General features: G+C 45.2%; 1 protein-coding gene across 3 annotated transcripts in view; it reads right to left on the bottom strand.

The window, feature by feature from the left end:
• Positions 1-26123, bottom strand: part of NTF3 (neurotrophin 3) — a 70257-nt gene that overhangs the window by 12008 nt on the left and 32126 nt on the right. The window lies entirely within an intron of this gene.

Raw genomic sequence — 26123 nt, 5'->3', positions numbered from 1 at the left:
CACCTAGGAACATCCGCATTCCTTGGGGGCTTGGGGATTCTGTGCATTTTCCTTTCCATCTCTCATCTACCAACAGCCTGGATGACTTCACCTTCAACCTGATGGCTTTTTCATCCCTTTGGTCTCCCTGTTCTGCAATGTCCTCAAGACCAGTGCTCTCCATTACCTTGGAAACTTTTCTGTTTCTGAAGAGCTGACTGCTATTATGATTGTAGGAGCACGTTCTCTCAGGAGGAGGAGCTGGAGGTGGGGAGACTGCAGGGCAGTCACAGGACACTGGCCTAGGGAGACACCCCTGGAAGCTCGAGAGAGGAAGCTTCAGCGTAAACAGAGGCTCCTTTGATATATCAGATAGCAAAAGTACGTAAATTCATCACGCTACAAGAGGATCTAGCCAGAAAATATGTTGGGGCCAGATACAGTGCATAAGCATGTTGCTAATTTAAAACACAGCTGCCAATTTTTGATGCTCCTCCCATCGAGAGGTGGTGTCCATGTGGCCTCCCCTTGTGTGTGGTGGCTTATGGCCGTTTTGACCGGTGTACTATAGTGGAAGTAACGCTATATGACGTCCCAAGGCTTGGCTGTAAGAGGCCATGCAGCTTCTTCCTGTTCTTGGAGCCCTGAACTGACATGTGAGTCATCTGACAGTCCTGAGGTCACCGTGCTAGCGAGGCTCCCCTCGACAGTGTTCTAGCCAGCCCGCCGAGGCTCTTGTCTTGCACGTGAAGCTGGCCTAGACGGTCTGGACCAGCCCATCAGCCAACAGAACACCACCAAGTGACAACCTCTGTCCATGCCACACGGCACAGAAGAATCGCCGAACCCAGTTCTCCCCAATAGAAATCATGAGGAATGATAAAATGGTTGTTGTTTTACACCACTAAGTTTTGGGATAGTTTGTTATACAGCAAAAGATAAGCAAACACTCGGAGCTGGGAAAACTACAGAGGATCAGAGGTGTTACCTTTTCGTGTCAATAGAGGCATGTCATTAGATTTGCTTAGAAGGATCTGAGTCAATTCCTGGAGGATGGCTGTGAGGGGGCTCGCTAGGATAATTACTTGTACTACTAGCTACTTGAGGCTGGAACCATGTAGAATAGGAATGTCCTTTGGAGCTGTCAATCACCTGAAGGTGTGCTCCAGCTAAGGTACTGCCATCCAGGGGATCTGATTGTAAATTGGCAAATCGGCAATGCAGAGGTATGAAGCCACTCTCTACTCTCTGAGACAGCTGTGTGTGTCGGCGGAGGCGGGCAGGCAGATAAGGCTTTTTTGAACAGGAGGTTTTGGCTGAGTCAAAGGCCTCTGGACACATGGCTTTTTTACCGGGCTAGGGAAAAATGGGGGTCATGAGAGAGAATGCCCCCTCCGAGGCCACTGCTACAGTAGCTCCAGAGGGGGTCTGCACTTAGGGTCCTGTTAGAAACTGTTCCACCCTGCCACTATTGCCCCGAGCTAGCTAAATCCTTGCACTGGCGTACATTTGCTTCCCTCCCACCAGGGAAACGAACAAGCTGGTGCTGCAGACATGGCAGGTAGCCACAGACCAGGTGCTATGAGAAAGCATGAAGACATGAGGACTCAGCTTCAAAAAGAGCTGCCTGGCAGTGATGCAGAGGCCCACGAAACAGGCCATGGTCATACAGGTCATTTGTTCCTTGTCCCAAGAGTGGCTGGGGCAATGCCCAGCAACGCTGCCATCGGAGGTGGTGGAGAGGGATTGCAACCAGTATACGTGCTGCTGGGAAACAGGCCAGGCAGTGTGTGTGTGAGTGTGTGTACGTCTGTGTGTGTCTAGCATATCTCAGGTGATGTGTCCTTGAGTGTGTGTGTGAGTGTATGTGTGTGTATGTCTGTCTGTGTTGTAAGTTGGGAGAGGGATGCTGAGAAGGGGAGAAAATCTAAGGGTTAAGAGGGATCCCTGGATGCTCCCCACAGCTTTCCCATTAAGTCACTTGAGACCTTGGACAAGCCCTTTTCTTCCCTCCTCCCAGGCATCAGTTTGCTCTTCTCCAAAGGGAGGGAGTCAGAATACATCACCCAAAGATCATTCCAGTGCTAGCTGTGTGTCTGCCCACAGGAGGTCTAAACCAGGCTCTGGGCTTGATGCTGTCCCTCTGGTGCCTTTGGATACAAGGAGGGAAAGATGGCTCTGGGGGCCCTACTTACCCCCCTACACACTGTCAGCTCTGCTCATTTACATAGTAAGGCCCATGGCTCCAATGGCCTTCTTGGGTCCCTGTCAATTGGAAACATGTAAGGACAGGCAGGAGAGAAACCCGGGAGATAGAAAGAGAAACTCTAGGTCAAGTTTGCATTTCTCATTATTTCTCCAACCCTTCTCAAATTCCTTTTGTTTGGAAACCTCCTTGAGTTTCTGAAAGCTGCCCCCTCCCCCATCCCACCCCTGAAACTCTCTAGGAGCTCCTCCAGCCTGTAACCCTTCTGGATAACACGTTCCATATGTCGGTCACTCTGCATGAAACGTTTGCACTCACTTTTCTGGTCACCTCCTCCGTGGTCTCCCCACACTGCCTCTCCTGAGAACAGCCTACCAAGCCCCTCTCGAGCACTCTCTATTTGAGAAGGATGAGTTTAGTTCAGGGTGGAGCACACTGTGCTTTTCCCCCAAGGTCGATTCCCATTAAGCATTCCTGCAGGTTTGCCTCCTGAGTGCCCAGAGTGCTTGCCTTTGCTCCAGCCCACCCGCCGACACGACAGCTGTGAGAGACCCTCCTTTAAGCACTGGGGCTAATTGTGCAGCGCTCTGAAGGAGCTGGCCACATGATTTGCTTAGAGCGTGCTTTTCTAGCAGGGCAACACAGCGTTCTATTGTCTTCCTTCCCCACCCCGGCTCCCCCTCCTCTCCCTCCTCCCCGGGCTACCCACCATGGTGAGTAAATAAAGGCTGAAGAGATTTTTCCAACCTAACTTCCAATGCTCCTTTTGGGGATGCGAACAGACTTTCCATCCCTCCTTGCCTGACCCCTACACCATGCACCTCCCCTATCCCCCACTGATACATCTTTTGGCCACTGAGCTTGACTCTTGAAAAATGCAACGCACAGCTTCACACTAGTTTTTGTGAGTTTCCACAGGTCTGGAGGGGTTGAGATGGGTGGGCTGAAGATGACCTCAAATTGGTCAAAGGAGCCTGAGAACTCCATGCAGCCCCTCTTCCTCAAAAGCATCATTGTATTCAAAGGCTTCAGGCCCCTGTGGGTTCTCTGGAGAGTGAGCAGAAGCTATCTTGAGGCAGGAAGTGAGGCAACCCTTTAACCTAACAAGTGCAGGCAGGAGCAAGCCGGGAAAACATGAGATCCCATGGGCCAGATCATGGGCTCAAGGCTTTCCAAAACAGACATGCACGTCTTAGGAAGAGAAACATCCGGGGGCGTGGCAGAACCTTCTTAAAGGAAGGAAGGATGATACATTGAGCACCGACTATATATGCCAAGGCCTGCGTTTTAAGACTAATCCCACTGTCTCTAGTATTTTGGGTGCAGATGGAGTTAAGAAAATTATACAGAGAGGGCATTGCTATTTTAAGCTGAGAAATTTAGGGCATAAAGTAGGTGAGTGATAGACTCAAAAGTTGTCACAGCTTGCGGTAAAGCTAAAAACCAGAACCCTGCTTCCCAACTCTTGAGCCTACACTCTTCCTAAAAAATAATCCTCTCTGTTATCAAAGTCCTGAAGAGTCCAGAGGACAGACCACCTGCCTGTGATCACCCAGGCAGTGGAGATCTGTCATCTATCTGTGAACACGGGGAGACACCCTGTAGTACAAAGTGCGGACTACACTTTTCTCTAGGATCACCATATCTTTGCTGCAACAGTTTATACAAAGCCAGTCATTTCCAAAGCTAGGCCACCTGTGGCTGCAAGAGCATCCTCCTGTCCAGGGAGATGGATGTGGCTTGTCATTGGCCCACGCTCTGCACCTATTTCTTTCTAAGCCTCCGCTACTCCCATCCTCCCCCCAGCCTTCTCTCTAGTTAGTCTGAAGATTTATTGTATTCTGGAGATCAAACAACAGGCTAAGCCAAAGTATGTGTTAAAAACAATCTTTCTCAACAATACCTGTATTAAGAAAATGACAATAATGAAGGAAAATATGTTTGATGATGTGTTTGGATGATGCATGGCAGCTAATGAGACAACTGAACTAATGTAATTGGGGGGATCTGACTTCAGAAGCTCCAATTATGCTTCATAGGCTTGGCAAGGAGCCCTGCAATTTGGTGCTAATGAATGGATTAATATGGAGGATAAGTGGGAGCCCAAGAATGTGTAGGAATGTGTCCTGACATTGTGCTGGGCATGCAGTGGAGAGGTGAACAAGGACCTGATGAACTGAAGTGGAAAAAGGGGGGTGGACGGGTGGCTCAGTTGGTCAGAGCGCGAGCTCTGGGCAACAGGGCTGCCGGTTCGATTCCCACATGGGCCAGCGAGCTGCGCCCTCTGCAACTAGAATGAAGTCAATGAGCTGCAGCTCAGCTCCTGGGTGGCAGATGGCTCAGTTGGTTGGAGCACGGACTCTCAACCACAAGGTTGCTGGTTCGACTCCTCGAGTCCCGCAAGGGATGGTGGGCTGCACCCCCTGCAACTAAGATTGAACAGGGCACCTTGAGCTGAGCTGCCACTGAGCTCCCCAATGGCTCAGTTGGTTGGAGCGCGTCCTCTCAACCACAAGGTTGCCGTTCTACTCCAGCAAGGGATGGTGGGCTGTGCCCCCCTGCAGCTAACAACGGCAACTGGACCTGAAGCTGGGCTGCACCCTGCACAACTAAGACTGAAAGGACAACAACTGGACTTGGAAAAGTCCTGGAAGTACACACTGTTCCCCAATAAAGTCCTGTTCCCCTTCCCCAATAAAATCTTTAAAAAAAAAAAAAAGGCAAAGGGAACTTAAGTGTGCATAATACATGCTAAAAAAAAAAAAAAGAAGTGGAAAAAGGTCGGAAACCTCATAACAGGCAGTCACGTTTGGCCAGCAGACTAGCTCTTCTGCCACTGGACCAACTCATAAAGCATTTACAGCCATCTATTTCAAGGAGTTCTATTTTGGTTTACTAGAAAGAATGCTGTACTTGAGATTCCAGGCAAGCAGTCTAGGTGCTCAGGTTAATCGGATGTCATAGCGGGGATTGCAAAAAAGTCCCTTCCAGACCTGAGGCTCTGTGATTCTGTGCTGATGTTGTGAAGGCAAAACCCTTCACCACGGAGAGATCCATGGAGCCACAGAGATCAGTGGGTGCTGAGAGAAGTGACATGGTTGAGGGGAGGGGAAAGCTGCTAACTGTGGTCTAAATGAAGGGTCTGGAAATATACTGGTATTGAGTCAGAACGTGGAACTTTTGATCCTATAACATGATACATTTTCAGTGCCTTGGTGATGTTAATAATGTAGTTGCCTAATGCCACTTTCACGGAATTTATGACGCACCGACTCATCCAAGAAAAGGAAGAAGTCATGATCTCAGTTTGTGCCCTGTGCATGCTTTGGAAAAGGCTGAATTATATTTTAAAATACTACGAGAGTTTGCAATAAACAATCTTAACTGTAAATTCCTATAGAAAGCAGGAAATAATCACTCTTCAATTTTAAAACATTATATATTTACTACTTTTAGGTTAAAGCAAAGTACATGTTTAAATGTAGACCAACTATGCTGCAAATACATTACAATTCCACAATAAACACAAATGCTTTGAGATTAAAGTCTTCATCAAGGAAATAAGATTTATTCTTTGATTAGCTCTTCAGCTAGCTGGATGCCCTGTTAACAGGCATTATTCTCTATGACTTATTCTTCAAGAAGCTAGAAATCTGGAAGAAAAAAAAGAAGCAGGAGATTTCCCTGCTGGAAGTTCCCGTTTTTCCACTCCTATGTCCTAAACAATGTCAACCTAAGTTCCCATAATAAATGACACTTCGGTCTTCTCAAAAATCCCAATAAAGAAAGGATTGGAAGGAAGAGAGGGCAAGAAGACGTCACGCGCTCTATACTTAGTGAAGGCTCAAGAATAATTATAATTTTAGTAATGATGATAGCTGACATGACTGAGCATCTATTCCATGCCAGGAAGTGTGCTTAGAACTGTACAATCATAATCTGATTTCACGCCATCATGACCCTATGAGGCAGGTCCTGCAGCGCACAACCCCTCATCGGAAACCCCGTATATTACTGCAGTGACCTACTATCCTCAATGGGTCTGGGGCAGCATCCCATGACTAAATAAGTTCATACTCTGCTGCAAAATTATATCCACTAAGTGAGATAAAGATCATGTCAATTCAGGTCATATTTTGCAGTCAAATGAATCTGCTGTCGTCTTAAGAAATAACTTTGGGTTTTCCGAGCTTTTTAGAATTGGGACTTGTAAGGAAGAGACTGGAGCCGTGTATTATTCTATTTCATAAATAAAGAAACCAAGCCCAGGAGAAAATTGCTTGCCTGAGATCACACCGTGGCCATACTGTAGCAAAGATTAGTGGCAGAGTTGAGATTCAAACCCAGGTGTGTATGACACCAGAACCATGGTGTCAAACACCAGGCCTCGATGGTCACGTTCCCCACCCTGAGGATTGAGAGCATAAAAACTCAGTATCATAGTTTTCTGAGGAGGCCGAATTAAATTGTGAATGCATATACCCCTTTTTAGGTTTAAAATTTTTTTTCCTTAAATATGTTTTTCTAGGGAGATTCTTTTTCCTTATTATAAAAGGAATAAGTGCATATTGAAGAACATTCTAAAAATACAAAAAATATGTAAAGAAATCTATCAGCTCCCCCAAGTATCACTGTGGGATATTGGTGTCCAGCTTTTTGAACACACATGCAAAGTTTTTCTATGCATCACATAGTTGAGATTGTTTAATATATATCATTCTGTGACTTTCTTACTTCATCTTATAACCTAAGCATTCTTCCATCATATTAAAATTCTTCATATGAGGTGTGATCCAAAAATACGGTGAATGTTTAAATTTTTAAAAAAATTATTACAGTAAAAGACACATTGCCATTAATCTCCAGCAAAATACTCCCCCTTGCTTTGAACACACTTATCCCATCGTTCTTGCCACTCTCTGAAGCAGTTCTGGAAGTCCTCTTTCGTGAGTGTCTTTACTTCATCCTCCATCATGACAATGTTCCGTGTCACACATCACTTCTGGTATGGCAATTTCTGTCAAATAAAAACATTATAGTGTGTCCTCATCCACCTTATTCACCGGATCTGGCACTGTGCAACTTCTGGCTCTTTCCCAAAGTCAAAATGACCATGAAAGGTACACGTTTTGAATTGATTCAGGACATCAAGGCAGCCATGACAGTGCAACTAAAGACACTCATGAAAGAGGACTTCCAGAACTGCTTCAGAAAGTGGCAAGAACAATGGGATTGTGTTCGAAGCAAGGGGGTGTATTTTGAGGGGATTAATGGCAATGTGTCTTTTACTGTAATACATTTTTCTTTATTTAACCATTCACCGTATTGTTTGATCTCACCTTGTGAACAAAATGTTGATAGCTACGTAATATTCCATCATAGAAATGTGCCGTAATTTGCTGGATTACATCCCCTTTGCAGGAAATGTAGTATTTCCAATTCTCCACTCTCATAAATAATGCTGCAACTAATGTCTTCATATTCAAAGCCAACTATTGGCATAAGTTATTCCCATGGTCCATTGTTTCAGCCACTCTCTACACTCTGGTCACATCTGCCCTGTACATTCCCGACCTCAGGTCAATTCAAACATTCATTTCTCCCAGCTGACACCCAGGCTGTTGAGAAGGGCAAACCATGCATATGCACTGTGTGGTGCCAAGTAAATTTATGTTCTCGAGTTCAGCTCAGTCCTTGCTGTAGCTCAACAATTTGTTGCTTTTATTCCCATGCCAGGTCTTTCTTCCATTCCTCACAACAGCTCTTTGAAAACTGCATTTGTCTCCTGAAGTCTCTGAGAACACAGAAAATCTTGCCTCCAACTTCACAGAAAAAAAGAAGAAAGAAAAGAAAAAAATCCCTCAGGTAGGAACTCTAACCTTACCCCCATCCACAATTCGACTTAAATGTATAAAGTGACCAGATACTTTATCACCCTAAATTAGCACACATTTGAAAGTGAAAGGGGGCGCTATTAATCGTTTGGTTGGGATAACAGCCGCACAGCAGGCCTACCCTGGGTCAACCAGGATGTGTGGCCACCCTGAGTAAGCTATAATTTCCTGAGTGGTGGAATGGTCCTTCTCACACAACCCTCTCTAACAGGACCTATACTGACAGGCTGGTCCCTCCCTCTATTTCCTCAGAAGCCTCATTTCTACACGGCTCCCTCCCAGCCATATCGTCAACCTGCCCCTCTCTACAGGTTCTCTAATCAGTGTATAATATTCCTGTGTTGTCAATCTTAAAAATAGAAAAGGAATTAGTTGTCCTCCTTTAAGGACAACTCCCTAATCCCAGTCCAGCTTCTTAGAAGAGCCCCTGTGTCCATTACCTCTATTTCCTCAACCCCCTTGCAACAGGCAGAATTCTCTTTCCATCATCACCACCCGCACCACCAGGTCCCTCATGACGCACACCTCCTAGAACACCGAGCTCCTCATTGTAAAATCAGACCGACGCATTGCAGTCCTTCCTTCCTTAACCTCTCACAGCTCCTTCTCTGGTGACAGTACTGTCTCCTGGCTTTTGTCCAAGTGCCACCAGTACTTACCTTTTCACTCTTTCAGTGTGGTCGCCCCAAATCCTGTCTTTCTCCTTTCATCTGTGCTGACTGTACGGTCTCATGTGCCCGGTGTATGCGTGGATGACTTCCACATCCCCGCCTCCAGCACAGACCTCAACCCTACACTCCAAGCCCGCAGGTCTAACTGCCCATTGGACATCTCCACTTGAATGTCTCACAGGCATCTCAAGGGCAATACATCCAATACTGAGGTCTCCATATTTCCCCAAACCCTGCTCCTTTTCCAGCCTCCTGTGCTTGTTCAGGAAAGGGCACCTATATTCACCAGATATCATGCTTGAGTCCTCTCTCTTCCCTGCCCCCCATATCTAATTGATCTTTCATTCTAGTTGATTCTGCCCGTATTTCTCAAAATCCACCCCCCTTTTTTCTATAGCCCATGTTCTCTCTCTTGCCTGAATTACTTCAGTGGATTCTTAGGTGGTTTCTGAGACCCCACTTTTGCCCTCTCCCAGCATCCCTGTCATTTCTTTTCCGCACAGCAATGGAAGATCTTTCTAAAATTAAGCCTAATTGAGTCCCTCTCCAGCTGGAGAAATTTCTGTTCTTTTCTAAAACTTTGAAGGTAAAGACACAGTTCCTTAGTCTGGCATGAGACCCTTCATGGTCTCGTTCTCGGGTGCCCCTCACGCCAGTTCTCCTCTCACACTGTGCATGCCAGCCACAGGGAGGGACTTCAGTTGCGCAGACACAGCATGTGCTCTCTCACCTAGGAGAGGACTCCCCTGACTACCTCCTTTGCCAGGAATGTTCCCCTTACCTGGCTAATTCCCATCTGTCTGGTCACGCTCGTACATCACCTCCCTGAAGAAGACTCCCCCTTAGCACTTACCACCTTCTTTTATATTTATGCTTTTACTTGCCTATCTGCCCACAGACTGTAAGCTCTCATTCTGTGTTTGATCCCCCTAGTGCTTACCATGGTGCCTGGCTCATAGTAGGTACTCAATAAAAGCTCCTAGAAACAATGACACTGGGTCAAAGGGATGAAGCTCTTAAGAAGCGTGACCAGTTATGATTTTGCCTGGTATAATTAGTATTAGTTCTCGCTTTCATGCTCTCTCTTCTCCAAAGGCCCCAGACATGGACTACCTACACCCTTTAAAGAGACTTATTCATTGCCTGTGTCTATGAGTTTTTGTTTGTTCTTTTGTTGTTTTCAGTTTTATATACCACATATCGGTGAAATCGTATGGTTCTTGACTTTTTCTGTCTGACTTATTTTGCTTAGCATAATAATAGACACAGACAATAGTTTAGTGGTTACCAGAGGATAAGGGGGGAGGTGGGTGGTAGATGAGGGTAAAAGGGATCAAACACATGGTGATGGAAAGAGAATTGACTCTGGGTGGTCAGAAGACACAATGTGATCAAGAGATGATGCACTACAGAATTGTACACCTGAAACCTATGTAACTTTACTAACCATTGTCACCCCAATACACTTGAATTAAAGAAAAAAGAGACTTCTTCAGAGTTAAGAGCAATAAAGTAGCCAGGGTGAGCCAGCTGAGGATGCGTGTGTGCGTGGTCTCCAGATGTGCTGAGCAATGATGGACGCCGTGGGTGATCTCTCAGACAAAACTGTGTGTCAGTAACTGCAAAGGAAGAATTCAGATGCCATTGAGGAAAATAAAAATTTCAATTCCAGCAGCCCCAGCCCCCTGCCCGGAAGCAGCATGGTAGCCTCTCTTGAGGAAAGAGGGACCAGGAGGGAGGCAGCTCTCTGGCACAGACAAGGGCACCTGCACTAACATGGGAAGGAAGTGGCCCCTCTGCACCTGCGTCTCGTCTCTGTACAGTCCATCACCTGGTAGGCCATGATGCCACTAACAAGACTTCCTGATCCTACAGCTCTGGTCTAAGGTCAGGATTCGATTGGGAATTCCTAGGGATAGAAGTGAATGCACAAGACCAGAGAACCTGCAAATAAAAGCAAGTGGGAACCACCACCCAACAGGACTTGTGAAGGAGAGACTAGGGCTGGGCCAAAATGCCCTTTAGCCAATGCTGCGAAAGCCAAGTCCTGGCTGCAACAAGGCTCTGGAAGACCCTTCTCTCAGCTCAGGGGGCTCCTGAAGCCCTAGGGAACTACTAGGTTTCATTTTTCCTGAGAGCAGGGCCCACAGAGCATTCTTTGCTGCAGTCCAGCGCCTAACATGGTACCTGGCACATGAGTTGTATAATTACGTGTCTCGATTGAAAAGCATTTACTACCAGGAGATGTACAAGATCTGGGAAGAGCTGGGTAGGCAAAAGGTAAAGAGAAAGAAAACTTAAGTTGCCCATGGTGACAAAAAGAAGGTTCAGGTTCATGCTTTTAGCTTTTAGGAGAGAAGAGGCTGTTTTTGAACTAAAATAAGACAGGAACTCTGCTGGAACCTCCCAAGAACATATATATACTGGGAAATGTATACTCATGACTTGTATTCATCTTTTGTTATCAGCGTATATTGAGTATTACAACTTTAATGCAGTTTTTTCCTTTCTTAAAATGTCTATACAGAAATCTATGTAATTTTACTAACAATTGTCACCCCAATAAATTAAAAAAAAAATGTCTATACATTTTTTGGCACCCTTTGTACATATACCTTGCGAGTGAGCCTCAGACAGGGCACTTTCCTGACCCAAAGAAATCGAAGGCTTGAGAATTTTATTTTTTGTACTTAATAAGTTCACTGAATAACAACTCTGGGAATAAATCAATACTGGCATCAGCTTAGAAATCCGAGGTCACTGATTATCTAGAACAGAAAGTAGAAGGCCAGCTAGCTTCTGACTCCTGGCAGTAGTGGTCCCTCATCCTGCCATGCCTTTATCCCTTAGCATCGCCCTGCCAGGGGCCCGGGGAAAACACACGTGCAAAAGGGAAAGCAACCAGTGAGAGCAGTCAAGCCCGCCTGGAGAAGCTGCCCTGTCCCCAGCGTCACCGGAGATCAGCAGCCCCCCTCCCTCACCCCAGACGGGTTCAAATTATAGGGACAAAAACACTGACCAGAAAGAGGAACAGGGTGTAAGTAACCCCTGAGGCGGAAAAGCAAGGTTAGTGGTAGTAGTGGGTCCCAAAGGTCATTAATTCTTAACATATCATCTCTCTGTCAGTTTTCGAATCGATCGTTACAACCATGAAAGACGTGAAGGCCAATGTTGTCTTCATTTTAAATTTAAGAAGACTGAATCTTGGGAAGGTTAAATGATTTGTCCAATGGCAAACATCCAGCTGGGGACAGATTCCCCATCCTCTGGCTCTCATTCTTTTTCCTAATTGCTCATGTGCACTGCAGGCCTGATCAGGCTTGCCTGTCCCACCACACCGTTCCTGAACCCTCTCTGCGTCAACATTGTCCTGGTATTCCTAGCAATTCCATGAAGGTCAAGTCTGTAGGTGGAAATTTCAAATTATTCCAATAAATAAATAAATAAATAAATAAATAAATAAATAAATAAATAAATCCGAACCCTCCTTTAGAGACTAATTATGTGTAGATCACAAACTTGCCATTAGCTAAATAACATTCCTCTCGCCAGGTGATGCTTTCTCGACAGGGTCTCAGACATCACACGGTCTCAGGACCCCAGGCTGCTTTTCTGCCTTGCACATCATGCATTCCTGCATCGGACTTGCTGGAGTTATGCAACGCACTGGGGGGTTTGTATCTCCATCTCTCCCAGTCTTCCTACCACCAACCAAGACAGAAAAACCTCCAGGATGCCTAAAGTCCACTTTCTACCTTCCGCTAGGAAGCAGAGGCTTCCCACCAAGAGATCTGTTCCTGAATTCCATACAGACCCAGAAATCTATCCCCAGCAAACAAGTTCAAATCTCAGTGCAGAGGTCCTCCCTCTCTCCACTCTCTGGGTGAGTTGCCTCCCACCCAGAACCGCTTCCTTGTCTCCAAGAAGAGCTCCCTGAGAGTATGGCCACAGAGGAGCCGTATATAATAAGCAGCCGATACTGCAGCTGACCCTCTGAAAAGCCTCTGGGAAGGGCCGTGGGTCCCCTCAGCCATCCATGTCCCTGTGCATTGCTGTTTCTCCCGCGATCTACCCCAGATCCTCTCACTGCAATATCACCCTTTCCTTTCGGGATGTTCCTGCTGGGAACAGAGTGTCAACATGATTGTGGGTCTGTATTTTAGCATTTTCTTTATAATTTATAACTTTATAAATTATAATTTATAAATTTAATTTTATAAATTATAATTTTAATTTTATAAATTATAATTTATAATTTATAAATTATAAAGTTATAAATTTATAATTTATAACTTTACAATTTAGAACTTTATAATTCTAATATATATTATTGTGTTAGAGGTTTCCAGACTCACATAGTGCTTCTGTGTGACAGATTAGGAAACTGAGGCCCAAAGACGAAAGTGACATATTCACGGACATTCCCTGGTTGATGACATGAGAAGTGTGAATCCAGGTGTTCTGACCCTTTCTGAATTACTGTTTCCAGAGGCAGTCTGCTCCAGGTTAATAGCCCACGAAACAGTCTATAAAAACCAGAAGAATTTTTAGTGCTAAAAAATACCTTAAAATCAGTGAGTCCATGTTTTGCAACAGAAACTATAGTGTGAATGAATAAACTATTTAAAATGTCTATTGCAAGATCTAGCAATAGGAGAGAAGAGAGGAGACCAATAACAGAGGAAAGGAATTGCAACTTCTGTCACCAGAAGGAAGGGTGGGGACGGAAGGAGCTCAAAGCAGTGCTGACAGCAGACCCAGCTTCCGTGAATACCAGCAGCTAACAGACACACATTTTGTGTTTCAAAATAATGGTCTTTATCAGAAGTCATCAGGGTTGCAAACTCATCTTACAATCAGTGTTTGATGGCAGAGAGGCCTCAAGCCTCAGTGGCACGGGCAGAGTATGCATTTGGACTTCGTAGGTGAGGGAAACACTAGGTCTTCTGGTCTCATAGCACTGCTGGGCCGGTGCGGATAGGCAGAGACAGGGAAGGCGGGACAGTGTCGAAAGCCATTTATGCCCCTCTACCCCGCCTTCCCAGGTCCCCCTTCTCCAGCTGTCGCACCTGGGACCCAGGAGAAGGCAGGGGCATGCTCATCCAGAACAGGAAGTAAAGAGGAAGGCAGACAGAGCCCCCTGCCCTACAGTTAAGGGAAGATGGGTGGCGGGGAGATTTATCAACAGGAACTGCACGCATGGTTCACTCAGGTTACAGCCGGCCTCCCAGTGGAAGGATGTCCCTGCTTCCCCTGTGGCATCCAGACCATGACACAGGATTCAGGAATTAAACTCAGGGTGAGGGGATGTTTTCTTGCTGAAAAACTTGGATGTACCAGATACTGCCTCCTGGAGCTTGTGGCAGTTAGTCCAGCTTTCTCTTCTCAGCGGAAATGAGAAAGGGAAAGGTAAGAATCCCCATCGTCTGGTTTCCCCATGAGAACCTCTATACCAGCAGTCTCTCTTCACATGAACTAAGGAACAAGTCACGGTGCACAAGGGAAATGGGGTTCATCTCATTCTGGTTTTGTTTTTTTAATACAGGGTATCTCACTAAATCAAAGAGATGGGTAATTTAGAAATTTAGACCCAATGGATACCATGGGTCTAAAATTACCTCAAAATTTAAAAAAATAAAAATGCATGGTTCAAAACTATTTTTATATTATTCTGGAATGTGAAAGAGAGATATTCTATACAATTTATGACTTTCAAGAAAGGTTTGGCCAGTGTTTGGACATTTGGCCTTACTGGTGAGGGTCAGTTCTAGATTAATTAGAAAATCCCATCTAATTCTAATTCCACAGCCTGTAGTTAAATGACGATGTGTGTTTCCCCATTATCTTGTGCACTACATGATGATTGATCTGCTGCTCCGTGGGAAACATCACTGACCCCACCATGGTGACACCTCCCAATACAGTTCCCTCCTTCTCTAGGATGCTACACACTCCAGCCACTTCCCGTCTCCCTCCATGGAGCCTGTCTAAGCTCTGTGGCTTCTCCTTTAAGCCCTCTCCTCCTAGCCTGTTGTTTGGGAAAGTGGCTCTGATGTCATTATGCTCTGACTCTAGACTGGCTCTGCTGTTGTAAAGTTAAATTTTCAGAATTCACAAAAAGCTTTTCTGTCTTAAGTGCTTGGCTCTGGACATTAAAGCCATGACTTGCCAAAATTGTCTGTTACAGGATTACAAAATCCATTCAGCAGTTCAACTGATTTCTCTATTCTAGGTGGTATCTACCCTCCCTGATGAGGTGATGAGTGTTATTCACCCAACAGGTGGTGGCTGGGGGGTGGGCAGCTGATGGGGGGAGCTTCACCATCACTCAGAATAGTGCTTGCTTCCCTGTATCCTAGCACAGCCAAGGCAGCATAATTATTGGGCTTGCAGCATTCAGTAGGGAGCGGGTAGACTGAGATTCTACCACTGAATTGCCATTTCCAAGTTCGTGTCTATAATGTCTTCTATAGCCTCCAGGTGTCAGGGCTTCCCCAGGGCCACCTCATATCTTTTCTTCCTGTTAAAAGAATGAACTTATAACAGGACGAGGATGAAGACTGAAGAGAGAACACTACATTGCATTGGTGAGACGTGGAGAAGCAAACTGCCCACCTCACCACTTCACTAGTCCGTTCTGTGGATGAGATTTATGACGGGTGATAAAAGAAGTCTGCACTCAGTTTATAACTAGTGCTTGACCCAGATTTAGATAGCTATTCTTAAAAAATTAAGAAAAGCCCGTAGGGTTCTCAAATTAATCCAGTTTAAGTTATGTACATTAAGATACTGATTTAGAGAAAGAAGAAAAGAAATTACAGGCATGATGAAATATGTATCTCTATTTCAATATATAATATACATACATTACATGTAATCTATACACACATGTATATGCATTTAAGTGTGTACATATGAAACAGCCCGAGAGGTAGAAGACACAGCATGAATTACAAGAACAAATCGAGAGAGTTGATATCACTGAACAGACTGTGATTATGTTGATTGAAACCAGATTTAAAGAACCAGGGGAATTTGTTTGGGAACAGAGAACAGGACCATAATATTCCCTCAGAGAGGAAATCTCATCAGAGGAAAACCATGGTGGGGAAGAAGCCATGGGGAGGTGGGGAGTAGAGTTGAAGTTGCTTTACAGGCTGAGTTTGGGAAAATGAAATGAGAAAGATTCACCTCTCCACTTGCAAGTGTGTATGAGGTATACAGTACGATAAATCCAGGGGAGAGGTTGGGACAAAGGGGAATCTAGGCTGGAAGGGAGAAGGAGGACAGGAAAGGCAGTCATAAGGACTGGCCTGTTTATCTGTCTGCTGCGGTGAACTGGGAAATAAATTCACTCCGATTTGATAACTGAACAGTGAAACATACCTCATCTTTAACTGTTGGAATTCAACGATGGACATACATCATGTGAAGTTTTCAAAAAAGCAAGATTAATGGACAGGTCTAGAGGATGCATCAAACGAATCTTTTTAGACACAACCATTTGAGGAAGGGTGAGAGGTGGGAGACGGAAGAATCTGGCAATTGGCCAATCCCTTGGAGAAAAAAATGCCAAATTCAGAATTCCACCCTTCTAGCAAGCAAAGCCACTTGCAGCTGCAGTGATCCCAGCCTGACTGAATGATAAAACCTCTCAAATCCAACACAAGGTCACGCTCACCTGGGGGAATCTCCCCAAATACATGCTTCGAAATGATGGTAGCATTTTAAAAGCAATAATCACAGAAGAGCAAGATTTTAGTACTCACAGGAACTTGAAGATCACCTACACCACGACCTTCATTTTACAACGGAAGGAACCAAGGCCCAAGGTGCTCAGGTGAGCTGCCCAAGGTCACACACCCAGGTAATGGCTGAGTGTGAACTGGGTTTTGTGTACCCAATTAGATATAAGTTTCTACCTGTTTTATTTTTATTTTTAAAAAATTTTGTGCTTTTATGACAACTTTGTAACCCTCTATAAATTAATTAAATCATAGAAGACACTCAAAGGAACTTAAATGTGGAGGAAGAACAAGCACCATGCTGAAGACGTCTTCCTCCCAGGTACTAGACATCCCCCTTTGGAAGAACAAAACTCTTCTCTTTGACCGCAATGATGTTATGCGAGGGAGAGAAGAAAAATTCTGATGAAGATCACAGAACCCAAATCACAGGATCAGCTCTTCCTAATTCCCTTCCCAAAGCTCCAGAAAAGGAGGCTGCAAAGTCCCCACTCCTCAAGGGCTTGAAGGAAAACTTCAAGGGGTGGTGCCTCCCTGCTGCTCTCTCCCTCCCTCTCTCTTCCCCCATCCTTTCCATGAACAAAACTAACAAGTACAGAGAGTTCAGATTCCCTGCCAGTCCTGGGAAATCCCAACCTGCAGCATTTCTTGCCTGTTCATTCTGAGTGGAGGAATTTTCATGTTCAAGTTTGAACAGGAGACTCTACCCAGGAAGGGAAAAAAAAAGCAAATAACATTTCGGTGAGTAGGCAGCAGTTTCTGAATATATTTCTCTACCACAGTGGAACAGATGTAGAGTTCCCATGTCTCTTCTTTCCCCTTTTCTGGATCCCCCTCAAACATGTATGTGTGCACACACGTCACTTCTGGAATGAATCAGTGCCTAGGAAAGTCTGGATCAAAAGGAGAACTTGTCAGAAGAATTACGAGGGAACAAGCAGTTGTCGTAAAAGACACCCCTGGGACTGGCAGCACATTCTTCTGGTATTATCTTTGCAGGCTGGTTTTTGACCTCAACTGCACAAAACGGGGCAGGCCCCAGTTCGGTTTAGACACTGGGGACAGCACTGAAGCAGAATACTGAGAGCTACTCTCACTAAGATGCTTTTCACCAGAGGCCACAGCAGAACCCAGCTGGGTCAGCCTTTCAGGAAGGACATGCAAAGTGTGACACTAAGAGACAATGGAGCTTGCCTCAGTGATGTGCAGAGCTCCACTACGGACGTGTCCTGGGATAGGCTAAAGGCAGCTCAGCCTGGAGGCCGGAGCATGGGCCCCATGGCACCCACAGGTCTCGTCCAGGCCCCGCTTTTGGTGGCCCTGAGCCTGCTGATACCTCAGAACGCTCAGCACTCTTCAGAGAGGCTGAGCCTCGTATGATGTAAGGATGGGAGTCAGGGGACCTGCCTTTTAGCCTTGGCTCTGCCACTTACAAGTTGGTCTTGAGCAACTCCCATCATCTCTCTGAGCCTTGATAGGGAGCTAAGAAATTTCTCATAGAAATATTCCTTGGGTAGCCACTCCTGGTGCATGGTTCTTATTAGATAAGCATGGAGGCTGCCGTGAGCAAAATGCCAAGCTTCTGCTGGAGCTGCTACTGCTGTGGTTCCCTTGACGGAGCAGTGTAGTAGCACCACTGGCCTGGGACTCAGGAGATCCAGTTCCATTAGGAAGGCTGGCAGTAGGGGGCACTGATGTGGGGGGCCGGGAAGTCAAACAGACCCCCAGTCACAGGCTTGCCCGCCAGCCTCCTGGTACTCTGCCTATGAGCAAATCACACAATTTCCGTAAGCCTCAGTTTCCCAATTGTAAAATCAGGCTAACGATGCCTACCTCACAGAGCTGTTCTGGGAATAAAATGAGCATGTCATGATTAATATCAGTATGCACAGCGCCTGGCACATAGTAGGCATCTGATAAATAGTAGTTCCATTCATGTAGGAAAATTCCTACCTTCCACCTTAATTTTCCCACTGATAAATGTCTGTGTACCAAATTCTGCCTTCTTTCTGCCTCATGTGAATCCTGTGCAGACAAAATGACATAAACACAGGTTGTCATGGCGTTGCTACCTTAGAACGCAGATATAAAAAGAGCTGTCATTCTCAGCAGCACGATTCCTTCCAGATCAAAGCTGTGTCAGCTGCCCTGCTCCTGGCAACAGGCTCCAGTCTGAGTTCTCTGCCACCTTGATTCCGGCTCTCCACACACTGTCCCCAACACCCCCAGCCCACACTGGCCTTTCCCAGTCCACAATCCACCACTCTTGGGGGAAGAGGACACTTCTCACTTAGCGTGGAGTAGGAAGTAGCACTGGATTGAGGGCAGGAGTTTTGCTATGAGGCCTGGTCTTGCTACTTCTGTGAGTTTGGACATATCGATTCATCTCTCTGAGCCTCAGTCTCCACATCTGTCAAAAAAAAAGATAATAACACCTGACCTGTCCACCTTAAGGGGTTCTTTCTAGGCTCAGCTGATAAAATGTGAGTCTTAAATAAATACAAAGAGAATGGCGATGATGATATCATTTCCCGTGTGAATGGCTTGCCTTCCTAATGAGGCTGTAACTGGGGAAGATGCTCAGAAATAGACATCTTACCATATTCTGACTTATACTCTCCACTGCCACCCCCCACCCGGGACATAGATGTCTATATCAAGTACATGGGACAAAAGAACAAATGTTCAATAAATTAAAATAAGTCCAAATAAGGTAGAACAGTCATTCGGAGTAGTGATGATTGATAATCTTCCTTAGATCAAAGCCCCCTAAATTTGGCCTAGCAGCACAGCCATCTGGGAGCAGTTAATATTGCATTTTACAGATTCTCAGGCCCTACCCCAGATTTACTAAATCAACAGCATCAAGGGATGGGGCCCAGGAATCTACATTTAAAAATATCCGCCAAAACGACTCTAAAAGTACCAAGTCAGGGAACCACTGCTCCCTCCATTGACGTATCAGCCTCGAGACGGGCAGAACTCTTTCCCCCACCCAAACCCAGCACAATGCCAACACAGGAACTGTCGAAAAGCATTCGCTGAAAGCAAAACAGAAACAGAATCGTAGATACAGCAAACCCAGTGATTACTGCCAGAGGGCAGAGGGGTGGGGGCATGGGTGAAAAAGGTGAAAGGGAATAAAAGGTACTAACTTCCAGTTATAAAATAAATCAGTCACGGGACATAATGTACAGCACAGGAAATACAGTCAATAATATCGTAATAACTTTGTACGGGGACATATGGTTGCTAGACTTATCATGTGATCACAGTGTAAGGTATATAAATGTCGAATCACTAGGTTGTACACCTGAAACTAATATAATATTGCATGTCAACTACACTTTAATAATAAAAAAAGCGTTTGCTGAACTCAGCTGAAATTCCAGGTTGGTGGCCCTGCAATGTAGAACCCGTTGGGCCTCCCAGATGGGAAGGAGCCAGCTGTCTACCTGTGCCTGTGCAGCAGACAGACAAAGCACAGCTCAGACCAAATTCAGGCCAAGCCCAGAACTGGACCCCTGAATTTACTTGCATGTGGAAACAGATACCACTTTGTTCCCACTTCCATCTTGAAAAGGCATGATAAGTATACAGATATCCCTATTACCTTTTCATCATCATCGTGGAATCATAGGGGTCAGACCTAGACTGGGCTAACTCAACCTCCTGATTTTACAGGTATGGACACAGAGGCCCAGAGAGGCGTAGCTGGACAAGTTCTCCCCGCAAGTTGGTACCCCAGTGAGTGGCATAATGGAACGAGGCCCGAGCCAGCTGTGCAGTTATCCAAGCATTTCACAGACCTGCCAAGATCCCACACTGGACTCATTCTCATACCCACACATACCAGACTCCTGCCTCTAAAACCCAACCTCAACAAGAGCAAGAATCCCATCTCTTGGCTTATGCCCCTTACATAAATTCATTCTCATAGTAACCTATACCCTTCTTTATCCCCCATCTCACCCCTTCTGTCTGTTGACCCTGCTCTACTCTCCCACCCTCAGCCATCCCTGTCTATCCATCTAAGCCCTGCTGTAAGACTCATCTCAAATGCTATCTCAAATGCTTCCTCCTCCATGAAGCCTTTTGGAATCTGCCTCCTTGTAACTCCCAGGCATGTTGATGGTCTCTTTTGTAGAGCTTCTATTTTGCCTTGTCCTTTGTGTATTTCTTTATTCCCTCATGACAGTTTTTAAGCTGTGTAAGGGCAGGGACTATATTTTACACCTTTCAATACCCGTTGCATTGTCTAGCACACATTTAGCTGATCAATATGTATTTGCCTAATGAAACTGAATTGGAACTTGGTGCAACTGTCTGGGTCCTGTCCCTTTCATTTCAGAAGAAAGGACATAATGCCCTTGATGGACCTTTAGTATGAAGTGTCCACACCTGAATGGAAGGAATGACAAGGCAAAGTCCAAAGAGAATTTGAAGCCACATGGAAGAGATCTATTCAGCTTGGCCTTTTCGGTGCAGATCAGTAGAATAGGAAGTAAAATAGTTAAATGCTCTATCTATCTATCTATCTATCTATCTATCTATCTATCTATCTCTCTTGAGAAAGGCATTTGAAGTCATTGATACTGCAGGATGTATGAATTTATGATATGAAGCGTTCAATTTGTTCAAAGAATACTCCCTGAGGTTGCTTCCCTGAAAATAATGCCTTCCCAGTCTGTCTGTTGGCAGATATCACCTTGGAGAAGGCATTCCTGGGGATGCCCCACACCTTCCTCTCCAGTCTTCTCTCTTTGGAATGAGGTGAACTATAGTGAAATCGCTTCCCTAAAGCCTGTCCTACCACCTCTGTGTCAACCCACTTCTCTGTCATCACACCAGTGGGAACACAATGAAAATACGTTGTACAAAGATCTCTCCTCAGATCTCTTTCTGGCTTTCTTCAATCACAGTGAAGATGCTCTGGAGAGCCACTTACTAAGGCAGGCCTGGTGTTGGCACATGGCTACACACGTAACATGTCAGGTCCTAACACATGGGTGTTAACTCTGTTCTCCCAGGGTAACAAGGGAGCACTTCATTAGTCTGTGAAAGAGAGATTTAATAAGAGTATTAAGAATGTGACATTAAAGTGAGGTAGATTTAGAGGGCCCAGCTGTTCTCCATCTGCCTTTGCTGAGGACATTTAAAGAAGCAGCAAGAATGAAAGAAGTGCCATCAATGGTTCTATATATTGTGGGGGGCTGTGCCACTTCAAATTCATATTTGGTTATCATTTGTGAGTGCTTGCAATGTGCCAATGTTCTAGGCACCACCACGTATGTTATCTTATATATGTTATCTTACTTAATCCTTACCTCAGACCTCTGTGATAAGCATTATTTTCTTAATATAGAAGAGAAAACTGAGGTTAGATCATCATTATTAATAATTAATTATTAATAAGTAGTAGGTCAGGGATTAGAATTCAGGTATTGTGACTAACCACAGTGTTCTTTCTATTAAACTGGAGGTGGCCAATGGGATTCAATCTAAGTTCCAAGTCCAACTGATTGATATATGGCTACTTGGAGACCTGTGTTGAGGATTAAAAGATGTTGTAAAGCTCAGTGGGAATTAGTAATGTCTGCTATGAGCAAAGGAGTGACAGGGAAAGGGTGCTGTGATTGATTAGTGATGTCTGCTATGGGCAAAAATTGAGACTTTTACCACATGTGCTGAATTTATTTGTCATCCTTGCATTAAAGCATACTTCAGTGAAAGAACAGGTTACCCCATTACAAAGTTTTACCACAAATCCAATTCTCTACCACGTCCTTTTAAAATTTCCCCATACACAGGTCCCTCAAACATTTTCAACATTCTTTCAACTTTCTTTTCTCAACTTTTCCAAGTTCACCAATTTTCTTTTTAAGTAGCTAGCCCCCAAAATAAGTCTTGGATCAGCATGCCATATGGAGGTAGGTTTTTCCTTTCTAAGGGCTTTTTTCCGTAGGCTGCCCCAGCTACCCCTCCTCATTACCCAGAAAGGCCCTTTGGGGATAGAAAATATTCTCAAAACACAGAGAGAGCATGTTTGACATGACCCTTGACAACTATTCCCTGGAATGACCATTACTGACCAAGGGCTGCAGCAGATGAAGCATGAAGAATAGAGTCAAGGAGAGTTGGGTGTGTGAGGACGTGGAAAGAGGATGGTAAGAAGGCAGGTCCAGGCTTGGGAATTGCAAGGCTGAGCATCGGTAGCTGAGAAGTCACGTTCAGAGTTTAGGCAAAAGAGCACTGCCTGTTTTGAGCAAGAAACTGAGGAGAGCAAAGAGCAAGTTTAATGGCCAATAGCCCTGCAGCCTAAAAGTGATTTACTGCCGTGTGCAGCCAACCATTAAAAAGAAATAAAAAAGGAAAGAGTGGGGGAAAATGTCTCTTCTTCATTTGAACTCCATTGTCTTAATCATCGAAGTCATTTGGATGTCACGCTGCAGGCAGGACTGACAGCCGCTGAGAACCTGGAGAAACCAGATCTTACCCTGGGCCCCCTTTAAAGCGATTAAACTCCTATCAGACCAGGCTGGACCCCCTGACAGCAAAGACGTCATGCTTGGAGCAGCAACCCCGGGAAATGCTCATTGGGCAAATCAGGACCTTAAAAAATAATTATAGTTCACACATCCTGAAGCAATAATGACTTCAAAACTCCCTTCACATGTGATTTATATATAAGCATATTTCCCCCTTGAACCTTCTCCCCCATTCCCATTCTGCTCACTCCACCCAAATCCAAGTGGTTAGAAAGTCAATATACTTAGGTCCTGTTAAAAAGTCCAGATGGAAAAACCCTGGTCTGTTTCAGGAGGAAAAGAACTGCTAACACCACCTGCCATTAAAATTCTTATACACCCAATTGTGCATGAATGTGAGTATATGTGTGTGTATTCCAAGAGATTCAAAGGAAAAAAGAGAAAAATTAATTAAGCCTACACCTCTCTGCCAAGGAATCAAATGCTCTCTGGGGCCTGGTTTTGAGGCAAAGAAATGTACTCCTACAGGGCTGCTGGTTCCGATCCAGTTTTATTACAGAAAGGAGAGAATGACGTTAAATCTGGTGTGGGTGCTGGTATTGACCTAGCCCTCTTTTGTTGTCCCTGGGAAGGTGTCCCAGGTCGTGGGAGGAAATGATCACTAAATGTACACCCATTATGTTGCAGGTACCGGTACAGAGGTAGAAAGGAAGATAGAATGATAAAGAAATCCCTCAGATGATTGGCATTGTGGTAACAGAAGAACAAAACAGAGACCAGCTCTGCTTCTGTGAGGTCTCATGGGGGAGCTGACAGGTGGGATCAGGAAAAAGGAAAAAGCAAGAGGATAAGATGGCCCCTTAGGACAAATTACAATTGGAATGAGCATCTGGAATGGCTAATCAAATATCGTTTCAATGTCAGACTTAAAGATGTGAACCAAGTGCACAGACTGAGCTGATGTGACTGAGAAGAAAGAATTAGAGGCCAGAGACCCCCAAAGAGAAGGCAGCTGAAGAAATGCAGCCCCTCGAAGGCCCTGATGATGAAATCTGCTCTTGGAACATAGCTCCTTCTGGGAAACAACAGTCTAAGTACCTTGATAACCTACGTCTGGAACATCAACTGAGCTCTGGTCTTTTTTCTCATATTACAATCACAGGTGTAAAGAAATGGAAATGAAATTTCACAGCCAGGCAAAAGTCCAGTATGAATGTTCCTTCCTGAAGATAATTAAAAATGAAAACAGCACCAAAGAGGATGGAATCACTTATAAGACCTCCAGGAAATAGCCCCCTTGCTGGGGTGAGAAGGGCAGGACAAGCGCTGTGTGTGACGCTAGCAGGGGAATAACAGCAACATCTTTGAGAGGGAAGCACAGACATGTCCTTAACTGAGGGACGTGGGGACAAACACTGGGCCTTGGGCTTCCCAAGGCCTCGTCTCCAAGGATCCTCTGCTGTTAAGAACTGGCTGCCTCCGGGTAGCCTCCAAGAAACTTTTTCGGGATCAAGGAGGAAAGGTGTGGTCAGTCTCCATCTTCTGACTTTATTCCATCTGAGAGTCCAGAAGAGGAAGAGAAGATGAACTCCAAGCACAGAAAAGAGAAAGCTGGTTTGGGGGTGACGAGGGACTAGTCAGGTGTTAAATTTGGGAGGAAGGAGAGTGCAGAAGCAATTATTACCAAATAAGCAATGGGGACATAAAGGAAATCAGCAAAGATCAAACTACAAACTTCACTATGACAGTCCAACCTGCTTCCCCAGACCTAAGACTAGTGGGATTTTCCATGGCATGCCAAGAGCCCAGACTGAAATATGAGTTAGCATCTTGTAAAAGAAAAGAAGGCTTTGGGCATGTCCATATGTGTGAGCACATCTGAGTGTGTGTGTGCACACATGGCGGCATGCACACACCCTTACTACATCACTGGCCACAGAGAAGGAAGGACCAGTTCATCTACCTGCCAAAATCATTTCAGAGCTTGTTTTCAGAGACTTTCAAAGAAGGAATAAGCTCCTTGTGGGAAGGGATTAAGCCTCATTCAACTTTTTACCTGGCTGTGTAGCATGGAAGAAATGTTTGCCAAAGTGAAGGAGGTTTAGTCACCTCTTCTGGGAATTCATAATGCCACGTGGAAGAAGTTCTTTCCTTAATTCCAGCTCTGATCTTTGATGCTATTCCAAGTGTCTGCTAGGCAAACACCTTTTGTTCACTCATCCATTCATTCAACAGCTATCTATTGACTCTTTCTTATAAGCCAGGCACGGTGTTAGGTACAGTTGGAAATGATGCTATGAACAAGCAGGAAGAGTTCCTGCCCTCTAGAAGTCTATGGTCTAGTGAGAAAGAAGTTGCACCAATAGTCAGAGTAAGAGAAGTTGGGTGTGAGGGCAAGTGCATGGTTCTACAGAAGCATGTGGCAAGGGGCCCTCGCATAAGACAGCAGGTTAGGGACGACCTCCCACAGGAGTGATGCTCGAGCTGACCTGAAAGATGGTGTCAGGCCACAGGAATGAGGAGTGGGGTGGGGCAGAGAGAGAGATGGCTCCAGGTAGCAGAACCTAAGTACTGTGGTTCAAAGGCAAGAAGATGCATTGCGCCTTCTGGGACAGAACAAAATCCAGTATGGCTGAAGGAAGGAGAAGGGAGGAGACAGGAAACCATTACACAATTTCAGGGAGACAAAGGACCCAATTAGCTTTGCCAAGTGTGGAGAACGGCAAGAGATAAGATGGCTTTCATTAGGGTCGTGCAATGGGGAGGAGGCGATCTGGACAAACTCAAGAGGTATTTAGAGGTTGGAATTATGAGGAATTGGAGGTTGCCTGATTGTGGGGAATAAATGGGTAGGACATGCGGAGGATGAGTCCCAGGTTTCTCACTTGACCAAATGCAGTAGCAGGTGGTTCCACTTCCTAAGCTGGGCAACAATGGAGAATATTCACTGTAGGTAGAACAGGTTTGGGGCACAGAGGGAGCCCCTATTCAGTTTGGGACACACTGAGTTTTAGGGACCCATAGACACTTGGGTGGCATATCTGTTGGGCAGCTAGATATATGGGTTGTGGCTAAAAGAATGTACCTGTATCTTTGGGAGTCAGTCTCATACAAGACCTAGGAGACCACTGGAAGGCTTA

This window comes from Rhinolophus ferrumequinum, chromosome 10 (assembly GCF_004115265.2).
Source record: "Rhinolophus ferrumequinum isolate MPI-CBG mRhiFer1 chromosome 10, mRhiFer1_v1.p, whole genome shotgun sequence".
Taxonomy (NCBI): Eukaryota; Metazoa; Chordata; class Mammalia; order Chiroptera; family Rhinolophidae; genus Rhinolophus; species Rhinolophus ferrumequinum.
The sequence above is the reverse complement of the archived record's forward strand: the minus strand, read 5'-3'. Positions and strand labels throughout refer to the sequence as shown.